This window comes from Ranitomeya imitator, chromosome 4 (assembly GCF_032444005.1).
Source record: "Ranitomeya imitator isolate aRanImi1 chromosome 4, aRanImi1.pri, whole genome shotgun sequence".
Taxonomy (NCBI): Eukaryota; Metazoa; Chordata; class Amphibia; order Anura; family Dendrobatidae; genus Ranitomeya; species Ranitomeya imitator.
The window spans coordinates 22,798,274-22,822,079 of record NC_091285.1 but is presented as its reverse complement, the minus strand read 5'-3'; the positions used below and the strand labels follow the sequence as shown (position 1 = coordinate 22,822,079).

The window sequence follows — 23,806 nt, the reverse complement described above, 5'->3', positions numbered from 1 at the left end:
ACTAATACAGACCCCAGACCAGACCCTCTATACTAATACAGACCCCAGACCAGACCCTCTATACTAATACAGACCCCAGACCAGACCCTCTATACTAATACAGACTCCAGACCAGACCCTCTATACTAATACAAAGCCATACCGGACATTCTAAATAAATTAAGACTTCCGATCCGATCCCCTAAGCTAAAAGAAACTACAACCCCCTAAACTAATAAAGGCTACAGACCTCTTAAATAAATAAAAGCCCCCAGACCAAAATAGTAAATTAAAGGAGACCCCCCCCAGCCCACACACCTAGATAAAAAAAATATACTCTAAACCAGATTATTACACAGATACAGACCCCAGACCAAACCCTGTAATCTAATCCAGACTCCAGAACCCGTAAGTGAGCACAGACCACATGGCAGAGCCTCTAAATACAGTCAATACAGCCCCCAGACCAGCCCCCCTATACTTATACAAACCCGAGGCCATAGCCCCTAGACTAATACAACCCTCATACCAAGCCTTCTTTATTAATGTATTCCCCAGGCCAGCCCCTCTGTACTATTAGAGACCCCAACATTCCCACTATACTGATACAAAGCCGTAACGGACTCAGACCCCAGACCAGATCCCCTAAACTATTACAGACCCCAAAGTGAACGCACCCTTTAGAGATAATATCATGTCCATATTTTGGAATCCTTCCCAGAGTTTCTAGACGGCATGCACTTCGATCTCAGCCTATTGTTAGAGTTCCTTGGGCCCACACTGTGGATTTATAGGGGCCCACAGCTGACTGATAGGGGGGGATTTATAGGAGCCCGCAGCTGGTTATTTCCATCCCTGACTGATCATTGACATTTTGGGGGATTGTCTATTTTGGCACTGTGATTCACCCTACGGTGTCTTATAATTGCCGGACTCTCGTGAACGTCTCTTTCATCTTTATTGGCCGTAATGACAGCGCTCTTGGTTAACAGCCTCTTGACATTTATCTGATTTGTCATATATCAGACGTGATCCTCCAGTCCGCATTTACCGAAATACCGGGAAGAGTCACATTGTAAAGGAAGTCATTTATTTATTAAGGCACTCAGGAGAAAGATTCATGTTTCCGATGTTGCATCTCCACATCTGTTTGATTTGTCTTCCTTTATTCCTGCTGCTCCCGTGAGTACTCCGTTTTTTTTTGTTTTTTTTAATCCGCCATATGGTTTTAGGGATATGGGCCTTTTTCATTTTATGGCTTAATGAAGAGGGCGTGGCTCACCGGGTAATTATGCAATGCAGCCTAAAGACACGCCCCCGAGGATCCTGTGAGCCCCGCCCCTGAGGATCCTGTGAGCCCCGCCCCTAAAGACCATAAGGATTAGCACTAAATAAAAAAGGTCCGTATTTCTGGAACCGTATGGTGGATTTAAAAAAAAAAAAAAAAAACTGATTACTCAAGGAAGCGACCGGAATACAGTGGGAGCTAAAAATCTAACTTTTTTAAACTGGTCCCAAGTCCAATCCAGCTTTCCATGATTAGGGCAGGTTCATCAAGTGTTAAAAAACGGTTCCGTTTTGCTTATGTATTGGAACTACATGCACAGGACACTCTGAAATTGCCTGGCAATTAACACATTTGGTTATTTACTACTGAAGCAATGTGGCCGACCCTTCTCCCGGATCAGACCGAGTTTGTGTAGAATAATGAGATGCCGCGCGGGTGGTAGTTTTTGGATCAGAAGTCTTAATGACCTCTGATATGTGATGCCCTGCATTCCTCATAGATGTCAATTTACCATGACTTTAATGGGGGTGTGACTCAATACATTGGTAAAACCCCAACAAAAGATGGAGATATCAGGAAGCTGAGTCTATCCCTTCATTAGAAATAATAATATTACATTTATTTCTATTGATCTATAGTGAAATCCAAAGATTCATTCAAAATTCTGATTATTTTACATTGCGTTACAACTCTGTCTATTCTGTATAAGGCTACACAGTAAAGCCAAAAGCCAAATCTGATGTCCTGTAAGTAAATGGAAGCCTAGAGACTTTTTTTTGCTTAAGATGGGAACAGAATTGACATGGTAACTCATTTTCTTTTTAAGTAAGCACATGGGAGGGGTACACAGTTTTGGGATGAAGTCCCTCCCTTTTCTGAAGCCACACCCTCACCATCGCCTAGTTCACTCCTCTTCAAAGTTGTTTCCTGTCTAACAGAACAATGCCTTCTTATCTGACAAAGAGGAACATTTGCTACCTCTGCACGGCCTGCATGTACACCTCTGTTAGTAATCCCCCGATTTTTCAAGTGACAGATATTAAGATATTGATGAATAGTATTTATAATAATTTAAAGGGGTCAACTTTAGTCTCTTGTTGCTTTGGCTCATAGTGATCAGCTAAATCAGCTGGGGAAGATGCCATCAAGTGTTCAATTTCCCTACAGTGCCCCCCCAGGCGAAACTAAGTATTACACCATGCTCATAAGAATCAATAGGCTGTCTGTGTTATGTTAGGTCCTCCAGAACAAAAAAGATGCACTTTAATGAAAGTAGTCAAACCAGACAAACGCTTTAAACTAAGAGCGATCTATATTTCTTGTTTAGAGAATTAGAAAAACATGGCTGCTTCCTTCCAGAAACAACACCACATCCTTTCACAGGTTGTGTGATGTGGGGAAGCTCATCTTTATTCATTTCAATTGGTAAGCTACCTGGACAGATTTGGCCCATTTTTTTAAACGGAAGCAGACATTTTTTTCTAATCTTGGACAGCCCCTTTAAATAGAAAACATTTTAATTATTATTTTCTTCCATAAATCAATAATACACGTTACAATAACAAACTTTGTAATATATCTTATTTGAGAAATCTGCTTCTCTCTTCCCCTGGACTGATCATTATTTCTCAAAATTCTCAATTCACGAGTAAACTCTGTCTACATTGAATATAGATTTTCCCATTACTGAGATAGGAGATGACAGTTGGTGCTCATAAAGTTCTATGGAGAACTTACAGGATAACTTGCAGTAGAATGTCTGTGTCTGCCTCTAGCTCCTCCCTAGAATGTCTGTCTGCCTCTAGCTCCTCCCTAGAATGTCTGTGTCTGCCTCTAGCTCCTCCATAGAATGTCTGTCTGCCTCTAGCTCCTCCCTAGAATGTCTGTGTCTGCCTCTAGCTCCTCCCTAGAATGTCTGTGTCTGCCTCTAGCTCCTCCCTAGAATGTCTGTGTCTGCCTCTAGCTCCTCCCTAGAATGTCTGTGTCTGCCTCTAGCTCCTCCCTAGAATATCTGTGTCTGCCTCTAGCTCCTCCCTAGAATGTCTGTGTCTGCCTCTAGCTTCTCCCTAGAATGTCTGTGTCTGCCTCTAGCTCCTCCCTAGAATGTCTCCTCCCTAGAATATCTGTCTGTCTCTAGCTCCTCCCCAGAATATCTGTCTGTCTCTAGCTCCTCCCTAGAATGTCTGTGTCTTCCTCGTTCTCCTCCCTAGAATGTCTGTGTCTGCCTCTAGCTCCTCCCTAGAATGCCAGTCTGCCTCTAGCTCCTCCCTAGAATGTCTGTGTCTCCTCTAGCTCCTCCCTAGAATGTCTGTGTCTGCCTCTAGCTCCTCCCTAGAATGTCTGTGTCTGCCTCTAGCTCCTCCCTAGAATGTCTGTGTCTGCCTCTAGCTCCTCCCTAGAATGTCTGTCTGCCTCTAGCTTCTCCCTAGAATGTCAGTCTGCCTCTAGCTCCTCCCTACAATGTCTGTGTCTCTAGCTCCTCCCTAGAATGTCTGTCAGCCTCTAGCTCCTCCCTAGAATGTCTGTGTCTGCCTCTAGCTCCTCCCTAGAATGTCTGTCTGCCTCTAGCTCCTCCCTAGAATGTCTGCGTCTGCCTCTAGCTCCTCCCTAGAATGTCTGTGGCTGCCTCTGGCTCCTCCCTAGAATGTCTGTCTGCCTCTAGCTCCTCCCTAGAATGTCTGTGTCTGCCTCTAGCTCCTCTCTAGAATGTCTGTGTCTGCCTCTAGCTCCTCCCTAGAATGTCTGTCTCTAGCTCCTCCCTAGAATGTCTGTGTCTCCCTCTAGCTCCTCCCTAGAATGTCTGTGTCTGCCTCTAGCTCCTCCCTAGAATGTCTGTGTCTGCCTCTGGCTCCTCCCTAGAATGTCTGTCTGCCTCTAGCTCCTCCCTAGAATGTCTGTCTGCCTCTAGCTCCTCCCTAGAATGTCTGTGTCTGCCTCTAGCTCCTCCCTAGAATGTCTGTCTGCCTCTAGCTCCTCCCTAGAATGTCTGCGTCTGCCTCTAGCTCCTCCCTAGAATGTCTGTGGCTGCCTCTGGCTCCTCCCTAGAATGTCTGTCTGCCTCTAGCTCCTCCCTAGAATGTCTGTGTCTGCCTCTAGCTCCTCTCTAGAATGTCTGTGTCTGCCTCTAGATCCTCCCTAGAATGTCTGTCTCTAGCTCCTCCCTAGAATGTCTGTGTCTCCCTCTAGCTCCTCCCTAGAATGTCTGTGTCTGCCTCTAGCTCCTCCCTAGAATGTCTGTGTCTGCCTCTGGCTCCTCCCTAGAATGTCTGTCTGCCTCTGGCTCCTCCCTAGAATGTCTGTCTGCCTCTAGCTCCTCCCTAGAATGTCTGTGTCTGCCTCTAGCTCCTCCCTAGAATGTCTGTGTCTGCCTCTAGCTCCTCCCTAGAATGTCTGTCTCTAGCTCCTCCCTAGTATGTCTGTGTCTGCCTCTAGCTCCTCCCTAGAATGTCTGTCTGCCTCTAGCTCCTCCCTAGAATGTCCTTGTCTGCCTCTAGCTCCTCCCTAGAATGTCTGTCTCTAGCTCCTCCCTAGAATGTCCGTGTCTGCCTCTAGCTCCTCCCTAGAATGTCTGTCTCTAGCTCCTCTCTCTAGAATGTCTGTGTCTGCCTCTAGCTCCTCCCTAGAATGTCTGTCTGCCTCTAGCTCCTCCCTAGAATGTCTGTGTCTGCCTCTAGCTCCTCCCTAGAATGTCTGTCTCTAGCTCCTCCCTAGAATGTCTGTGTCTCCCTCTAGCTCCTCTCTAGAATGTCTGTGTCTGCCTCTAGCTCCTCCCTAGAATGTCTGTCTCTAGCTCCTCCCTAGAATGTCTGTGTCTCCCTCTAGCTCCTCCCTAGTATGTCTGTGTCTGCCTCTAGCTCCTCCCTAGAATGTCTGTGTCTGCCTCTAGCTCCTCCCTAGTATGTCTGTGTCTGCCTCTAGCTCCTCCCTAGAATGTCTGTGTCTGCCTCTGGCTCCTCCCTAGAATGTCTGTCTGCCTCTAGCTCCTCCCTAGAATGTCTGTCTGCCTCTAGCTCCTCCCTAGAATGTCTGTGTCTGCCTCTGGCTCCTCCCTAGAATGTCTGTGTCTGCCGCTAGCTCCTCCCTAGAATGTCTGTGTCTGCCTCTAGCTCCTCCCTAGAATGTCTGTCTGCCTCTAGCTCCTCCCTAGAATGCCTGTGTCTGCCTCTAGCTCCTCTCTAGAATGTCTGTGTCTGCCTCTAGCTCCTCCCTAGAAGGTCTGTCTGTCTCTAGCTCCTCCCTAGAATGTCTGTCTGCCTCTAGCTCCTCCCTAGAATGTCTGTGTCTGCCTCTAGCTCCTCCCTAGAATGTCTGTGTCTGCCTCTAGCTCCTCCCTAGAATGTCTGTGTCTGCCTCTGGCTCCTCCCTAGAATGTCTGTGTCTGCCTCTAGCTCCTCCCTAGAATGTCTTTGTCTGCCTCTAGCTCCTCCCTAGTATGTCTGTGTCTGCCTCTAGCTCCTCCCTAGAATGTCTGTGTCTGCCTCTGGCTCCTCCCTAGAATGTCTGTCTGCCTCTAGCTCCTCCCTAGAATGTCTGTCTGCCTCTAGCTCCTCCCTAGAATGTCTGTGTCTGCCTCTGGCTCCTCCCTAGAATGTCTGTGTCTGCCTCTAGCTCCTCCCTAGAATGTCTGTCTCTAGCTCCTCCCTAGAATGTCTGTGTCTCCCTCTAGCTCCTCCCTAGTATGTCTGTGTCTGCCTCTAGCTCCTCCCTAGAATGTCTGTCTGCCTCTAGCTCCTCCCTAGAATGTCTGTCTCTAGCTCCTCCCTAGTATGTCTGTGTCTGCCTCTAGCTCCTCCCTAGAATGTCTGTCTGCCTCTAGCTCCTCCCTAGAATGTCTGTGTCTGCCTCTAGCTCCTCCCTAGAATGTCTGTGTCTGCCTCTAGCTCCTCCCTAGAATGTCTGTCTCTAGCTCCTCCCTAGTATGTCTGTGTCTGCCTCTAGCTCCTCCCTAGAATGTCTGTCTGCCTCTAGCTCCTCCCTAGAATGTCCTTGTCTGCCTCTAGCTCCTCCCTAGAATGTCTGTCTCTAGCTCCTCCCTAGAATGTCCGTGTCTGCCTCTAGCTCCTCCCTAGAATTTCTGTCTCTAGCTCCTCTCTCTAGAATGTCTGTGTCTGCCTCTAGCTCCTCCCTAGAATGTCTGTCTGCCTCTAGCTCCTCCCTAGAATGTCTGTGTCTGCCTCTAGCTCCTCCCTAGAATGTCTGTCTCTAGCTCCTCCCTAGAATGTCTGTGTCTCCCTCTAGCTCCTCTCTAGAATGTCTGTGTCTGCCTCTAGCTCCTCCCTAGAATGTCTGTCTCTAGCTCCTCCCTAGAATGTCTGTGTCTCCCTCTAGCTCCTCCCTAGTATGTCTGTGTCTGCCTCTAGCTCCTCCCTAGAATGTCTGTGTCTGCCTCTAGCTCCTCCCTAGTATGTCTGTGTCTGGCTCCTCCCTAGAATGTCTGTCTGCCTCTAGCTCCTCCCTAGAATGTCTGTCTGCCTCTAGCTCCTCCCTAGAATGTCTGTGTCTGCCTCTGGCTCCTCCCTAGAATGTCTGTGTCTGCCGCTAGCTCCTCCCTAGAATGTCTGTGTCTGCCTCTGGCTCCTCCCTAGAATGTCTGTCTGCCTCTAGCTCCTCCCTAGAATGCCTGTGTCTGCCTCTAGCTCCTCTCTAGAATGTCTGTGTCTGCCTCTAGCTCCTCCCTAGAAGGTCTGTCTGTCTCTAGCTCCTCCCTAGAATGTCTGTCTGCCTCTAGCTCCTCCCTAGAATGTCTGTGTCTGCCTCTAGCTCCTCCCTAGAATGTCTGTGTCTGCCTCTAGCTCCTCCCTAGAATGTCTGTGTCTGCCTCTGGCTCCTCCCTAGAATGTCTGTGTCTGCCTCTAGCTCCTCCCTAGAATGTCTTTGTCTGCCTCTAGCTCCTCCCTAGTATGTCTGTGTCTGCCTCTAGCTCCTCCCTAGAATGTCTGTGTCTGCCTCTGGCTCCTCCCTAGAATGTCTGTCTGCCTCTAGCTCCTCCCTAGAATGTCTGTCTGCCTCTAGCTCCTCCCTAGAATGTCTGTGTCTGCCTCTGGCTCCTCCCTAGAATGTCTGTGTCTGCCTCTAGCTCCTCCCTAGAATGTCTGTCTCTAGCTCCTCCCTAGAATGTCTGTGTCTCCCTCTAGCTCCTCCCTAGTATGTCTGTGTCTGCCTCTAGCTCCTCCCTAGAATGTCTGTCTGCCTCTAGCTCCTCCCTAGAATGTCTGTCTCTAGCTCCTCCCTAGTATGTCTGTGTCTGCCTCTAGCTCCTCCCTAGAATGTCTGTCTGCCTCTAGCTCCTCCCTAGAATGTCTGTGTCTGCCTCTAGCTCCTCCCTAGAATGTCTGTGTCTGCCTCTAGCTCCTCCCTAGAATGTCTGTCTCTAGCTCCTCCCTAGTATGTCTGTGTCTGCCTCTAGCTCCTCCCTAGAATGTCTGTCTGCCTCTAGCTCCTCCCTAGAATGTCCTTGTCTGCCTCTAGCTCCTCCCTAGAATGTCTGTCTCTAGCTCCTCCCTAGAATGTCCGTGTCTGCCTCTAGCTCCTCCCTAGAATTTCTGTCTCTAGCTCCTCTCTCTAGAATGTCTGTGTCTGCCTCTAGCTCCTCCCTAGAATGTCTGTCTGCCTCTAGCTCCTCCCTAGAATGTCTGTGTCTGCCTCTAGCTCCTCCCTAGAATGTCTGTCTCTAGCTCCTCCCTAGAATGTCTGTGTCTCCCTCTAGCTCCTCTCTAGAATGTCTGTGTCTGCCTCTAGCTCCTCCCTAGAATGTCTGTCTCTAGCTCCTCCCTAGAATGTCTGTGTCTCCCTCTAGCTCCTCCCTAGTATGTCTGTGTCTGCCTCTAGCTCCTCCCTAGAATGTCTGTGTCTGCCTCTAGCTCCTCCCTAGTATGTCTGTGTCTGGCTCCTCCCTAGAATGTCTGTCTGCCTCTAGCTCCTCCCTAGAATGTCTGTCTGCCTCTAGCTCCTCCCTAGAATGTCTGTGTCTGCCTCTGGCTCCTCCCTAGAATGTCTGTGTCTGCCGCTAGCTCCTCCCTAGAATGTCTGTGTCTGCCTCTGGCTCCTCCCTAGAATGTCTGTCTGCCTCTAGCTCCTCCCTAGAATGCCTGTGTCTGCCTCTAGCTCCTCTCTAGAATGTCTGTGTCTGCCTCTAGCTCCTCCCTAGAAGGTCTGTCTGTCTCTAGCTCCTCCCTAGAATGTCTGTCTGCCTCTAGCTCCTCCCTAGAATGTCTGTGTCTGCCTCTAGCTCCTCCCTAGAATGTCTGTGTCTGCCTCTAGCTCCTCCCTAGAATGTCTGTGTCTGCCTCTGGCTCCTCCCTAGAATGTCTGTGTCTGCCTCTAGCTCCTCCCTAGAATGTCTTTGTCTGCCTCTAGCTCCTCCCTAGTATGTCTGTGTCTGCCTCTAGCTCCTCCCTAGAATGTCTGTGTCTGCCTCTGGCTCCTCCCTAGAATGTCTGTCTGCCTCTAGCTCCTCCCTAGAATGTCTGTCTGCCTCTAGCTCCTCCCTAGAATGTCTGTGTCTGCCTCTGGCTCCTCCCTAGAATGTCTGTGTCTGCCTCTAGCTCCTCCCTAGAATGTCTGTCTCTAGCTCCTCCCTAGAATGTCTGTGTCTCCCTCTAGCTCCTCCCTAGTATGTCTGTGTCTGCCTCTAGCTCCTCCCTAGAATGTCTGTCTGCCTCTAGCTCCTCCCTAGAATGTCTGTCTCTAGCTCCTCCCTAGTATGTCTGTGTCTGCCTCTAGCTCCTCCCTAGAATGTCTGTCTGCCTCTAGCTCCTCCCTAGAATGTCCTTGTCTGCCTCTAGCTCCTCCCTAGAATGTCTGTCTCTAGCTCCTCCCTAGAATGTCCGTGTCTGCCTCTAGCTCCTCCCTAGAATGTCTGTCTCTAGCTCCTCTCTCTAGAATGTCTGTGTCTGCCTCTAGCTCCTCCCTAGAATGTCTGTCTGCCTCTAGCTCCTCCCTAGAATGTCTGTGTCTGCCTCTAGCTCCTCCCTAGAATGTCTGTCTCTAGCTCCTCCCTAGAATGTCTGTGTCTCCCTCTAGCTCCTCTCTAGAATGTCTGTGTCTGCCTCTAGCTCCTCCCTAGAATGTCTGTCTCTAGCTCCTCCCTAGAATGTCTGTGTCTCCCTCTAGCTCCTCCCTAGTATGTCTGTGTCTGCCTCTAGCTCCTCCCTAGAATGTCTGTGTCTGCCTCTAGCTCCTCCCTAGTATGTCTGTGTCTGCCTCTAGCTCCTCCCTAGAATGTCTGTGTCTGCCTCTGGCTCCTCCCTAGAATGTCTGTCTGCCTCTAGCTCCTCCCTAGAATGTCTGTCTGCCTCTAGCTCCTCCCTAGAATGTCTGTGTCTGCCTCTGGCTCCTCCCTAGAATGTCTGTGTCTGCCTCTAGCTCCTCCCTAGAATGTCTGTGTCTGCCTCTGGCTCCTCCCTAGAATGTCTGTCTGCCTCTAGCTCCTCCCTAGAATGCCTGTGTCTGCCTCTAGCTCCTCTCTAGAATGTCTGTGTCTGCCTCTAGCTCCTCCCTAGAATGTCTGTCTGTCTCTAGCTCCTCCCTAGAATGTCTGTCTGCCTCTAGCTCCTCCCTAGAATGTCTGTGTCTGCCTCTAGCTCCTCCCTAGAATGTCTGTGTCTGCCTCTAGCTCCTCCCTAGAATGTCTGTGTCTGCCTCTGGCTCCTCCCTAGAATGTCTGTGTCTGCCTCTAGCTCCTCCCTAGAATGTCTTTGTCTGCCTCTAGCTCCTCCCTAGTATGTCTGTGTCTGCCTCTAGCTCCTCCCTAGAATGTCTGTGTCTGCCTCTGGCTCCTCCCTAGAATGTCTGTCTGCCTCTAGCTCCTCCCTAGAATGTCTGTCTGCCTCTAGCTCCTCCCTAGAATGTCTGTGTCTGCCTCTGGCTCCTCCCTAGAATGTCTGTGTCTGCCTCTAGCTCCTCCCTAGAATGTCTGTCTCTAGCTCCTCCCTAGAATGTCTGTGTCTCCCTCTAGCTCCTCCCTAGTATGTCTGTGTCTGCCTCTAGCTCCTCCCTAGAATGTCTGTCTGCCTCTAGCTCCTCCCTAGAATGTCTGTGTCTGCCTCTAGCTCCTCCCTAGTATGTCTGTGTCTGCCTCTAGCTCCTCCCTAGAATGTCTGTGTCTGCCTCTGGCTCCTCCCTAGAATGTCTGTGTCTGCCTCTAGCTCCTCCCTAGAATGTCTGTCTCTAGCTCCTCCATAGAATGTCTGTGTCTCCCTCTAGCTCCTCCCTAGTATGTCTGTGTCTGCCTCTAGCTCCTCCCTAGAATGTCTGTGTCTCCCTCTAGCTCCTCCCTAGAATGTCTGTGTCTGCCTCTAGCTCCTCCCTAGTATGTCTGTGTCTGCCTCTAGCTCCTCCCTAGAATGTCTGTGTCTGCCTCTGGCTCCTCCCTAGAATGTCTGTCTGCCTCTAGCTCCTCCCTAGAATGTCTGTCTGCCTCTAGCTCCTCCCTAGAATGTCTGTGTCTGCCTCTAGCTCCTCCCTAGAATGCCTGTGTCTGCCTCTAGCTCCTCTCTAGAATGTCTGTGTCTGCCTCTAGCTCCTCCCTAGAATGTCTGTCTGTCTCTAGCTCCTCCCTAGAATGTCTGTCTGCCTCTAGCTCCTCCCTAGAATGTCTGTCTGCCTCTAGCTCCTCCCTAGAATGTCTGTCTGCCTCTAGCTCCTCCCTAGAATGTCTGTGTCTGCCTCTGGCTCCTCTCTAGAATGTCTGTGTCTGCCTCTAGCTCCTTCCTAGAATGTCTGTGTCTGCCTCTGGCTCCTCCCTAGAATGTCGGTGTCTGCCTCTAGCTCCTTCCTAGAATGTCCGTGTCTGCCTCTAGCTCCTCCCTAGAATGTCGGTGTCTGCCTCTAGCTCCTCCCTAGAATGCCTGTGTCTGCCTCTAGCTTCTCCCTAGAATGCCTGTGTCTGCTTCTAGCTCCTCCATAGAATGTCTGTGTCCGCCTCTAGCTCCTCCCTAGAATGCCTGTGTCTGCCTCTAGCTCCTCCCTAGAATGTCTGTATCTGCCTCTAGCTCCTCCCTGGAATGTCTGTGTCTGCCTCTAGCTCCTCCCTAGAATGTCTGTCTGCCTCTAGCTCCTCCCTAGAATGTCTGTGTCTGCCTCTAGCTCCTCCCTAGAATGTCTGTGTCCGCCTCTAGCTCCTCCCTAGAATGCCTGTGTCTGCCTCTAGCTCCTCCCTAGAATGTCTGTATCTGCCTCTAGCTCCTCCCTAGAATGTCTGTGTCTGCCTCTAGCTCCTCCCTAGAATGTCTGTCTGCCTCTAGCTCCTCCCTAGAATGTCTGTGTCTGCCTCTAGCTCCTCCCTAGAATGTCTGTATCTGCCTCTAGCTCCTCCCTAGAATGCCTGTGTCTGCCTCTAGCTCCTCCCTAGAATGTCTGTATCTGCCTCTAGCTCCTCCCTAGAATGTCTGTGTCTGCCTCTAGCTCCTCCCTAGAATGTCTGTCTGCCTCTAGCTCCTCCCTAGAATGTCTGTGTCTGCCTCTAGCTCCTCCCTAGAATGTCTGTGTCTGCCTCTAGCTCCTCCCTAGAATGTCAGTTTCTGCCTCTAGCTCCTCCCTAGAATGTCTGTGTCTGCCTCTAGCTCCTCCCTAGAATGTCCGTGTCTGCCTCTAGCTCCTTCCTAGAATGTATGTGTCTGCCTCTAGCTCCTCCCTAGAATGTCCGTGTCTGCCTCTAGCTCCTTCCTAGAATGTATGTGTCTGCCTCTAGCTCCTCCCTAGAATGTCTGTATCTGCCTCTAGCTCCTCCCTAGAATGTCTGTGTCTGCCTCTAGCTCCTCCCTAGAATGTCTGTCTGCCTCTAGCTCCTCCCTAGAATGTCTGTGTCTGCCTCTAGCTCCTCCCTAGAATGTCTGTTTCTGCCTCTAGCTCCTTGCTTCCCATAAATTTTAAAAGCACCAACTGTCATCTCCTATCTCAGTAATGGAAAATTCTGTTTTCACCAAATACCGATTTTACAGATATTTGAGAATGACTGATCAGTCCAGGAGGAGAAAGAAGCAGATTTCTCTGATAAGATATATTACAGAGTTGCTTATTTTCGTGTGTACTATTGATTAATGAAATAAAAGTAAAAACGACGGTTCCGTTTTAGTTTTTTTCCTGTCCTCTAGCTCCCTACAATAATGACTGACTCATCCACGCTCGGTATAACATGTTTCCTGCTATATTGAGGTCATCTGGGATGGAGCTCGGATGTGTTTCATCAGTCTCCTCCTGTGATTTTCTCGGATTCTTGATTTGAGAACAAACACAATAAACAGCTGATAAACTTCACCGACTTGTTCTCGACAGCTCGCTGGCCCCTGACTGGTATTGATTGTAAACTCACTGTACTGTATAGTAAACATGAGCACAAAGAGAAGATCAACAGCGAAAAGCAAAACGATAACTTGATTATATTGCTATAATGATCGGAAAAAAACAACTCAAATAATTGTGGTGGTTGCTATGTGACAAATGCCCTTAAAGTGTCCCTTTTGTTTCACACACAGCTTGTAGAAAAACTGCCCTTATCCATCCAAAACAAGTCAAAACAGCGCTGAATATGATGGCGCTATAAAACAAGCGCATAATAAATAACATAATACGAGTCTAATATGTTAGTCCCAGTTTTCATGCTCTGTAACTTGTCATCCACTCTGTTACTGTTATCAGTATTATAGGTGCTAGAACTTCCTTTTCCCGATTTTCCAGAATATATTACACTTGTCATTGTGAACTGACTTGCCTGTCCTTAATTGAAAGCTCACCTCTTTGTTGCGTCTTTTTGCAGTTTTGCAGTTTTTGCAGGAGCAGAGAGATAGTAGTGACCAATTCTACTTCATGTAGAGACAAAGACTCTCTACCACTTTCTGTTGAGACAATGACCTTCCCCCACTTCCTGTTGAGAGACAAAGACCCGCACATTCTTCCTTTAAATAAACTCAAACTCACTTCCTGTAGAGAGATAAAAACACACTAACTTCCTACAAAGAGAAAATGATTACCTTCCTACACTTCCTGTAGAGAGACAAAAACCCACTTCCTGTAGAAAGACAAAAACCCACTCACTTCTTATAGAGACAAAAAAACACCCCCACTTCCTGTAGAAGCAAAGAACCACCCCCAATTCTTATAGAGACATAGAGCCACTCACACTTCCTGTAAAGACAAAGAACCACTCCCACTTCGTGTAGACAAAGAACCGCCCCCAATTCTTATAGAGACAAAGAATCGCCCCTACTTCCTGTAGAGACAACCACCCCCAATTCTTATAAAGACAAAGAGCCACCCACACTTCCTGTAAAGACAAAGAACCACTCCCACTTTGTGTAGAGACAAAGAACCACCCCCTCTTCCTGTAGAGACAAAGAACCACCCCTACTTCCTGTAGAGACAAAGAACCACCACTACTTCCTGTAGAGACAAAGAACCACAACTACTTCCTGTAGACAAAGAACCGCCACTACTTCCTGTAGAGGCAAAGAACCACCCTCACTTCCTGTAAAGACAAAGAACCACCCCTACTTCCTGTAGAGACAGAGAACCACCCCTACTTCCTGTAGAGACGAAGAACCACCCCTACTTCCTGTAGAGATAAAGAACCACCCCTACTTCCTGTAGAGACAAAGAACCACCCCTATTTCCTGTAGAGACAAAGACCCACCCCTACTTCCTGTAGAGACAAAGAACCACCCCTACTTCCTGTAGAGACAAAGAACCACCCCTACTTCCTGTAGAGGCAAAGAACCACCACTACTTCCTGTAGAGACAAAGAACCACCACTACTTCCTGTAGGCAAAGAACCACAACTACTTCCTGTAGAGGCAAAGAACCACCCCCACTTCCTGTAAAGACAAAGAACCACCCCTACTTCCTGTAGAGACAGAGAACCACCCCTACTTCCTGTAGAGACAAAGAACCACCACTACTTCCTGTAGACAAAGAACCACCACTACTTCCTGTAGAGGCAAAGAACCACCCCTACTTCCTGTAGAAACAAAGAGCCACCCCTACTTCCTATAGAGACCAAGAACCACCCCCACTTCTTATAGAGACAAAGAGCCACCTCCACTTCTTATAGAGACAAAGAACCACCCCACTTCCTGTAGAGACAAAAGAATGCCCCTGCTTCCTGTAGAGACAAAGAACCAACCCCACTTCCTGTAGAGACAAAGTGCCCCCCCAGTTCCTGTAGAGACAACCCCTGCACACACTTACTGTACTCCATGTTTACCTCTCTGCTGCTACAGGTGGATTGCACTTTATAACAGGCAGCAGACAGCAATTTACACAGAAGGGAGACCCCTAGTGGGATAAGACAACACAGAGGCACCATACAGTGGCACACAGAATCATTACAAGTCCATAATACCTATCATTAAGAACTCTGCAGTATATTGCTAATCACTTTCTGATGAGTCGGGGTTTGATTTCCCGGACCCTCACTCATCCTGATAATAAAGGGAACACATTGCTAGTTTAGTGGGTGGCTTTATTAGCTGCTTTCCGGGAAATCAGGATGGAGTGTAAGGTGCCTTCTTCGCCAGCAGGCTGCCCTCCATAACTGCTTAGTAATGCTTCTTCTGTGACGTAAGGAGCCTTGCACAAGTCTATAGTGCCCATAGAGAAGGAGGGTAAGGCCAACCTGAGCTGGGGCTGCCTTCTCCTTCCCTGTCGACACCATACAAACCACAGGGACTGTCTATGCGCAGGTCTCATGCTAGTTATCTGCCCAGTACAGACCCCATAGCCGTCCCCATAAGTGACGTCTCAGTCATACATCTATTCCCAAAATTAAAAACAACCAAAGGCGCTGCACATTCCTCGGTCCTCCTCCTGCTGCAAATACACGGACACAACTACAAGAATGTCCAATACTGAGTGTAAAGACACAAAGACTATATATATATGTATGTGATCGCGCTGGAGGTGCCGATAAACCTGTTATATAAGGAAAAGCTTTCTATTTGAAAAAACGTTCACACTAGGCTTAATTACCTAGTTAGCATTTGGCGTCTGTTTCCCACATGTTTGCGGTTGTCGGGTTTTCCTATTAGTTCTGATGGTCTTCCCAGATAGATACAAAATACTGTTACTTAAAAATATATGCGAGGAAGTGGGTATAAACTGTCCCGGCCGGTGACAGTCACCCGTTACCTCACATGCGGTGTGTTCCGGGTCTTCAGTGATGAAGTCGCGCTTCAGTAAGCAAATTGCCGGCGAGGTGCAGGACCTCGCGTGACGTCACATGCACGTGGTACTCCACGTGATCGGCTGACGGAATGCACCTAGGACCAAAAAGTCTCTCCAACGCGTTTCGAAGTCAACAGACTTCTTCCTCAGGGATGGTCCGGTGCAGAAAGAAGGTGCTTTTATATCTTGCAGTGAGTAGAAGCGCTAGGTCTATTGGTTGAAGGCAAAAAGTTCAATCTCGCTATTTAGTCCATTCGGCATTAGTGTGTTCAGTTCAAAAATCCACCTACTTTCTTCCCTCGACATCTGGTGGATGAAATTGCCTCTTCGCCAGTTCTTTTTTACTATTTTTATTCCGGTAACTACTGTATTTTCAACTGAACCCGCATGATATTTCTCAAAATGTTGAGATAGGGGGTGACCCGCAAACTTTTTATTAATATTACGCAAATGCTCCCCAATGCGTATGCTCATAGGCCGTATAGTGCGGCCTATATATAATTTCCTGCACGGGCATTTGATGCCATAAATTATTCCTCGGGTGGAACAGGTTATAAAATCTTTGATTTCTACTTCATTATCTTTGCAAACGATGCTTAGTTGTTTTTTCGTATTTAGTTTTTTACATGATAGACATCTTCCGCATGGAAAAAAGCCAGACCGAGTCTTTAATGTAAGTGGCATCATGGGAGGTATAGGTTTCCGCACAGTTGGGGCTATTATGTTGCCCAGGTTATTTGCCCTCCTGAAAACGAACCTGGGATGTTCGGCTAGTGTGTTCCCAATCACTTTATCTTCTTTTAATATATTCCAATATTTCTTAACAATTTTCTTCAAGAGATAACTATTAGAATTATATGGGGTTATGACTGGTATCATTTCATTTTCCGTGTTGTTCGTTTTTTTAGCTTTAGGTTTTAGAAGTTTTTTTCTAGATTGTTTACCTACTTGTTCCTTCACCCGTATCAGAGTCTCTTTATCATATCCTTTCTGACTAAATCTTTCTATAAGGATATCTGTCTCCTTCCTAAAGTCCTCTAATTTGGAACAATTTCTATGGGCTCTAATGAATTGGCCTTTGGGGACATTTAAAAGCCAACTTGGTAAGTGGCAGCTATTCAGTGCAATATAGTTATTCGAATCAGTGGGTTTGTGGTACAGGCTAGTCTGAATCTCATTACCCTCTACAAAAATCTTTAGATCTAAAAAATTAATTACTTTATTACTTGTATTTGCTGTAAAATTTAAAAAATAATCATTTTTATTAAGTTCATTAATAAAATCCAATAGTAAAACCGGTCCCCCTGACCAAATAAAAACTATATCGTCTATAAAACGCTATAGACGTATACTATAGACGACATAGTTTTTATTTGGTCAGGGGGACCGGTTTTACTATTGGATTTTATTAATGAACTTAATAAAAATGATTATTTTTTAAATTTTACAGCAAATACAAGTAATAAAGTAATTAATTTTTTAGATCTAAAGATTTTTGTAGAGGGTAATGAGATTCAGACTAGCCTGTACCACAAACCCACTGATTCGAATAACTATATTGCACTGAATAGCTGCCACTTACCAAGTTGGCTTTTAAATGTCCCCAAAGGCCAATTCATTAGAGCCCATAGAAATTGTTCCAAATTAGAGGACTTTAGGAAGGAGACAGATATCCTTATAGAAAGATTTAGTCAGAAAGGATATGATAAAGAGACTCTGATACGGGTGAAGGAACAAGTAGGTAAACAATCTAGAAAAAAACTTCTAAAACCTAAAGCTAAAAAAACGAACAACACGGAAAATGAAATGATACCAATCATAACCCCATATAATTCTAATAGTTATCTCTTGAAGAAAATTGTTAAGAAATATTGGAATATATTAAAAGAAGATAAAGTGATTGGGAACACACTAGCCGAACATCCCAGGTTCGTTTTCAGGAGGGCAAATAACCTGGGCAACATAATAGCCCCAACTGTGCGGAAACCTATACCTCCCATGATGCCACTTACATTAAAGACTCGGTCTGGCTTTTTTCCATGCGGAAGATGTCTATCATGTAAAAAACTAAATACGAAAAAACAACTAAGCATCGTTTGCAAAGATAATGAAGTAGAAATCAAAGATTTTATAACCTGTTCCACCCGAGGAATAATTTATGGCATCAAATGCCCGTGCAGGAAATTATATATAGGCCGCACTATACGGCCTATGAGCATACGCATTGGGGAGCATTTGCGTAATATTAATAAAAAGTTTGCGGGTCACCCCCTATCTCAACATTTTGAGAAATATGCGGGTTCAGTTGAAAATACAGTAGTTACCGGAATAAAAATAGTAAAAAAGAACTGGCGAAGAGGCAATTTCATCCACCAGATGTCGAGGGAAGAAAGTAGGTTGATTTTTGAACTGAACACACTAATGCCGAATGGACTAAATAGCGAGATTGAACTTTTTGCCTTCAACCAATAGACCTAGCGCTTCTACTCACTGCAAGATATAAAAGCACCTTCTTTCTGCACCGGACCATCCCTGAGGAAGAAGTCTGTTGACTTCGAAACGCGTTGGAGAGACTTTTTGGTCCTAGGTGCATTCCGTCAGCCGATCACGTGGAGTACCACGTGCATGTGACGTCACGCGAGGTCCTGCACCTCGCCGGCAATTTGCTTACTGAAGCGCGACTTCATCGCTGAAGACCCGGAACACACCGCATGTGAGGTAACGGGTGACTGTCACCGGCCGGGACAGTTTATACCCACTTCCTCGCATATATTTTTAAGTAACAGTATTTTGTATCTATCTGGGAAGACCATCAGAACTAATAGGAAAACCCGACAACCGCAAACATGTGGGAAACAGACGCCAAATGCTAACTAGGTAATTAAGCCTAGTGTGAACGTTTTTTCAAATAGAAAGCTTTTCCTTATATAACAGGTTTATCGGCACCTCCAGCGCGATCACATACATATATATACATCTATTCCCGTGCGCCTGCAACACCCTCATTATCGCGCTTTGAAACACACACGATATTAAAGTGCAGCTACTTAAAATGTCAGGATAGGTATGAAAATCTCCGGAGCATGACCACAGCATTAGTAATACGCGTCCAGGAACGCGACTCCTTATATTAACACCATTTTTTAACAAATATGTGAATTTTTGAAGGTGTATCTAAACCCACGACAGCTCCCCGGGCCCGATTCATTATTGCATTTGCACCTTTGAGTGTTTAGGTGTTTTATGCCTTTATATTGTTATTGCCATAATCATCCTTCTTTTGTGCTTTTTTTTTTTTAAATATTTCTTTAGTGTTTTTTTTAGTGCACCATTATGGGCAAAGTTTGTGGTTTCTAGAGTTTTTTTTATTATTTTCAACCTTTCAAAAAGCTGCAAAATATGCCACAAATTTATTTTAGTCTGATGCTGGAGTGGTTTTATGTACGCCAGAATTAAAAAAAAAATAAATAAAGTGACTTTTTATTTGCTCTAAAAAGTTTTAAAAAATGGTTAAAGATAGAAAAAAAGAGCATTGATTTTTGACCTGAAATTCAGGAGCCGTGGATACTATAATGATAAATTTGTAGGGAAAAAAATCAACGAATATAGACTAAAAAGAAAAATGGCAATAATGGATCGAGCCCAAAGTGTCCAATGTTGGTACTCCCAGAAATCAGCTGTTATCTGTGAAGGAATCTGTAAGTATGTGTTACATTTTTCTGCAGCGCCACCACAGGGGAAATGGAGCATTACAGTGTCGCTTCATATCAAAAGGCTGTTGATGTAATGGAGGCGAGGACAGGTCCTCCAACGTAAGAGACGCTCTTTCCACTCTAGCTCTTTTAGTTGGCTAATAAACAGGTGTCACTTTTTTAAAGGTATGTTAAAGCAGACCACCCCTTTAATCATTGTATAATGGGAAGTTCTGTTCCTTTTTTGTGTAATTCAATTTCAATTTTAGAGGGTTTTTTTAGCTCTCTACAGTAAAACAAAAAAATAAATTTATGCTATACCTAACTGTACCACTAGATGGAGCTAAAGATCATTCAAACACACGTGCTGCCTTTTGAAAGGTTTCCTTGATCAGCGCACCGTGTGGTCAGGCATGGTATTGCAATATGAAATATTAATATTACTGCATAAACTAAAATAGTGCAATAAATGTAATTAGACATGGGCGAATTGATTTAATACAAATCGAATTCTTGAAAATGACATTTGTTTTATGCATTGAATCAGCCAAGGCGAGCTTTCCCATAATCCCTTTCCGCTATCGCATCATATAAAACAACCTATCAGGAGAGATTATCATAGCCTGTATAAAAGCCGAGATAGGGAATGCAGCAGCTGTTTTATGATGAATCTTTATAGTGAAAGAACATCACAGCACAACCTATCAGGAGAGACTGTCCTAGCCTGTATAAAAGCCAAGATAGTGAATGCAGCAGCTGTTTCATGATGATGAATCTTTATAGTGAAAGGACATCACAGCACAACCTATCAGGAGAGACTGTCGTAGCCCGTATAAAAGCCAAGATAGGGAATGTAGCAGCTGTTTTATGATGAATCTTTATAGTGAAAGAACATCACAGTACAACCTATCAGGAGAGACTGTTCTAGCCTGTATAAAAGCCAAGATAGGGAATACAGCAGCTGTTTTATGATGAATCTTTAGTGTGAAAGGACATCACAGCACAACCTATCAGGAGAGACTATTGTAGCCTGTATAAAAGCCAAGATAGGGAATGCAGCAGCTGTTTTATGATTAATCTTTAGAGTGAAAGGACATCACAGTACAACATATCAGAAGAGACTATTGTAGCCTGTATAAAAGCCAAGATAGGGAATGGCAGCAGCTGTTTTATGATGAATCTTTATAGTGAAAGGACATCACAGCACAACCTATCAGGAGAGACTGTTCTAGCCTGTATAAAAGCCAAGATAGGGAATGCAGCAGCTGTTTTATGATGAATCTTTAGAGTGAAAGGACATCACAGCACAACCTATCAGGAGAGACTATCATAGCCTGTATAAAAGCCAAGATAAGGAATGTAGCAGCTGTTTTATCATTAATCTTTAGAGTGAAAGGATATCACAGCACAACCTATCAGGAGAGACTATCGTAGCCTGTATAAAAGCCAAGATAGGGAATGCAGCAGCTGTTTTATGATGAATCTTTATAGTGAAAGGACATCACAGCACAACCTATCAGGAGAGACTGTCCTAGCCTGTATAAAAGCCAAGATAGGGAATGCAGCAGCTGTTTTATGATGAATCTTTAGAGTGAAAGGACATCACAGCACAACCTATCAGGAGAGACTATCGTAGCCTGTATAAAAGCTGAGATAGGGAATGGCAGCAGCTGTTTTATGATGAATCTTTGTAGTGAAAGGTCATCACAGCACAAACTATCAGGAGAGACTATTGTAGCCTGTATAAAACAACCTATCAGGAGAGACTATCAAAGCCTGTATAAAAGCCGAGATAAGGAATGTAGCAGCTCTTTTCTGATGAATCCTTGTGAAAGGACATCACAGCTCACAGCTTATCCATGCAGATAGGGAGAGAATGACATAAAACACTGAATAAACTGTACAGATAGTGTTTGACAGCACAGCAGTGGAGAAAATTAGTGTGTATGGAAAATAAAATAGAGTCATATATGTAAATGACAACACTGGTTAATTCCTAATATAAGGTCTAGCAGTAGTATCCAAAAATCACACACCACCCCTAAATCAATGTGCTAGGGACAACACAGTTCAGTTTTGCATTAAATGTTCTTTTAAAGGGAACCTGTCACCCCGTTTTTTCAGATTGAGCTATAAATACTGTTAAATAGGGCCTGCGCTGTGCGTTACTATAGTGTATGTATGCTGCACGGGGCTTCAGGAAAATGGCCGCGGGATGCCGCGCGAGCCGAGATGCAAACTCGGCTTTGGGAAAATGGCCGCAGAGCACTCCATCTGCGCACGCGCGGCCCCAGGAAGATGGCCGCCCCCACCGATGCAAGGGATTACAGCGCAGATCGCGTGCTGTGTGTTCATGTGGGCGCAGGGAATTCGGACCTTGGACATGCGCACACCACTACGCCACCAACGGAAAGCTGGGGAAGAAAAGAGCGCTGTGAACACGCCCACCTGACCAGACCAGCCTGATTGACAGGCGAAAACGGCGACTTTGGTAATGTATTTCTCAGCATACATGGGGAATCAGGGTACACTACATACACTATAGTAACGCACAGCGCAGGCCCTATTTAACAGTATTTATAGCTCAATCTGAAAAAACGGGGTGACAGGTTCCCTTTAAATACAAAACTGAATGCTGACAGCTCCACCTAGTGGCAAAAAAAAAAAAATAGAAAATATATGCATTTTACTCCATAGCGCCACCTCGTGGCTGTTTTTTATGTCTTATTTTTTCTAATTAAATGGGAATTAATATTAAACTGTTGAGCCATTAGGGTACAGCATTACAACAGAGCGGTGCACAGATAGTGGGGGCGAGAATGAGTCTGCACTATTGCTCTATTAATTGCTTGTAAGTATTCGGACAGAAATCCGAGAGTGGACCCTCTGGGTCGTGACTCTAGAGCCCCCGGGGTCGAGCGGACCAGATGGAATCACCCCCTATACAGGGAGTGTTAGGAGCAGGACCTCGGGGGAATGGAGACACAACAGCTAGAGCCAAAGGGACGACCCAAAATAAAGAAGGAAACCACAGGCTATAAGGATGGCAGGGAATAATAGGAAAACAAGACTTAACTGAAAGAATGTCTGGAACACGGAACGGCAGGACTCAGCAGGAACACGGACCGGCAGGATACAACAGGAACACGGACTGGCGGGATACAGCAGGAACACGGACAGGCAGGATACAGCAGGAACACGGGCTGGCAGGACACAGCAGGAACACGGACAGGCAGGATACAGCAGGAACACGGACTGGCAGAATACAGCAGGAACACGGACCGGGAGGATACAGCAGGAACACGGGCTGGCAGGACACAGCAGGAACACGGACAGGCAGGATACAGCAGGAACACGGACTGGCAGAATACAGCAGGAACACGGACCGGCAGGATACAGAAGGAACACGGACTGGTAGAATACAGCAGGAACACGGACTGGCAGGATACAACAGGAACACGGACTGGCGGGATACAGCAGGAACACGGACAGGCAGGATACAGCAGGAACACGGGCTGGCAGGACACAGCAGGAACACGGACTGGCAGGATACAGCAGGAACACGGACTGGCAGAATACAGCAGGAACACGGACAGGCAGGATACAGCAGGAACACGGACTGGTAGAATACAGCAGGAACACGGACTGGGAGGATACAGCAGGAACACGGACTGGCAGGATACAGCAGGAACACGGACTGGCAGGATACAACAGGAACACGGACTGGCAGGATACAGAGACAAAGCAAGGACTGGGCTGAGAAAAGACACTGGTACAGGGGAGCCTAGGGCATAGGGACACTGACGGCAGACAGTGCACCTACAAAGCAAAGGCGTCTTACCTAGGAAGACGCCGGGAAGAAATACCCGATGGGCGCCGCCATGTTGGGGCGGAGCCACCGGGTCGCGACCTCCCAGAAGGCTCAGCGACGGGGGAGACGCGACCGCGCATGCGCGAAGAGACCAGACGCCGAGAGCCGGCGAAGGAGGAGGCAGAGCGGCGCGGGACAGGATCGTGAGCGCGCCGAGGGATGGGAGAAGCCGGGTAAGTATGTGCGGGCGTGACAGTACCCCCCTCCTTAGTCCCCCTCCTTTTAAGGCTAGAAAGGAATCTTTTCATGATAAGGGGAGCGTTGATGTTCTCTCGGGGCTCCCAGGACCTCTCCTCAGGGCCAAATCCCTCCCAATCAATCAAAAAATAAGTTTTAGAAAAGAAACCACAGGTCACCAAATGTCCGAACGAAGATTTTTGCAAAAGTACTGCTCCAGCTCAAGGGACAAAAAAGACTCTTCAGCCTCAGGGGTCCAAAGGCTGGAATTGACTCCCTTGCGAACTAGGGCAGAGATAGGCTTGGTCATGGAAGAAAAATGAGGAATAAATTGTCTATAGTAGTTGGCAAAGCCAAGAAAACGTTGGATTGCTTTTGTTCCAAGAGGACGAGGCCAATTCAGGACAGCAGAAACCTTCTCTGGATCCATCTCTAAGCCAGATCTTGAGACAATATACCCAAGGAAGGGAAGAGAGGACTGTTCAAAGACGCACTTTTCAATCTTAGCGAACAGATGATTCTCTCTTAGCCTTTGCAGGACTCGGCGGACATCTCGCCTGTGAGTGGAGAGATCCGGAGAGAAGATGAGGATGTCGTCAAGGTAAACCACGACTGAGGAGTAGAGAAGATCCCGAAATACAT

At 46.5% G+C, this 23,806-nt stretch overlaps 1 protein-coding gene and 1 long non-coding RNA gene across 7 annotated transcripts in view; one reads left to right on the top strand and one right to left on the bottom strand.

Annotated features, from left to right (window-relative positions):
• LOC138675265 (uncharacterized) overlaps positions 1-13,132 on the bottom strand; it is a 53,399-nt gene extending 40,267 nt beyond the window's left edge. For both annotated transcript variants that reach the window (XR_011320655.1, XR_011320656.1), the window contains exon 1: positions 13,000-13,132. This is a non-coding gene — a long non-coding RNA (uncharacterized lncRNA). The remainder of the gene's footprint in view (positions 1-12,999) is intronic.
• ARHGAP8 (Rho GTPase activating protein 8) overlaps positions 1-23,806 on the top strand; it is a 185,233-nt gene that overhangs the window by 28,238 nt on the left and 133,189 nt on the right. The gene's annotated exons all lie outside the window — the stretch shown is intronic.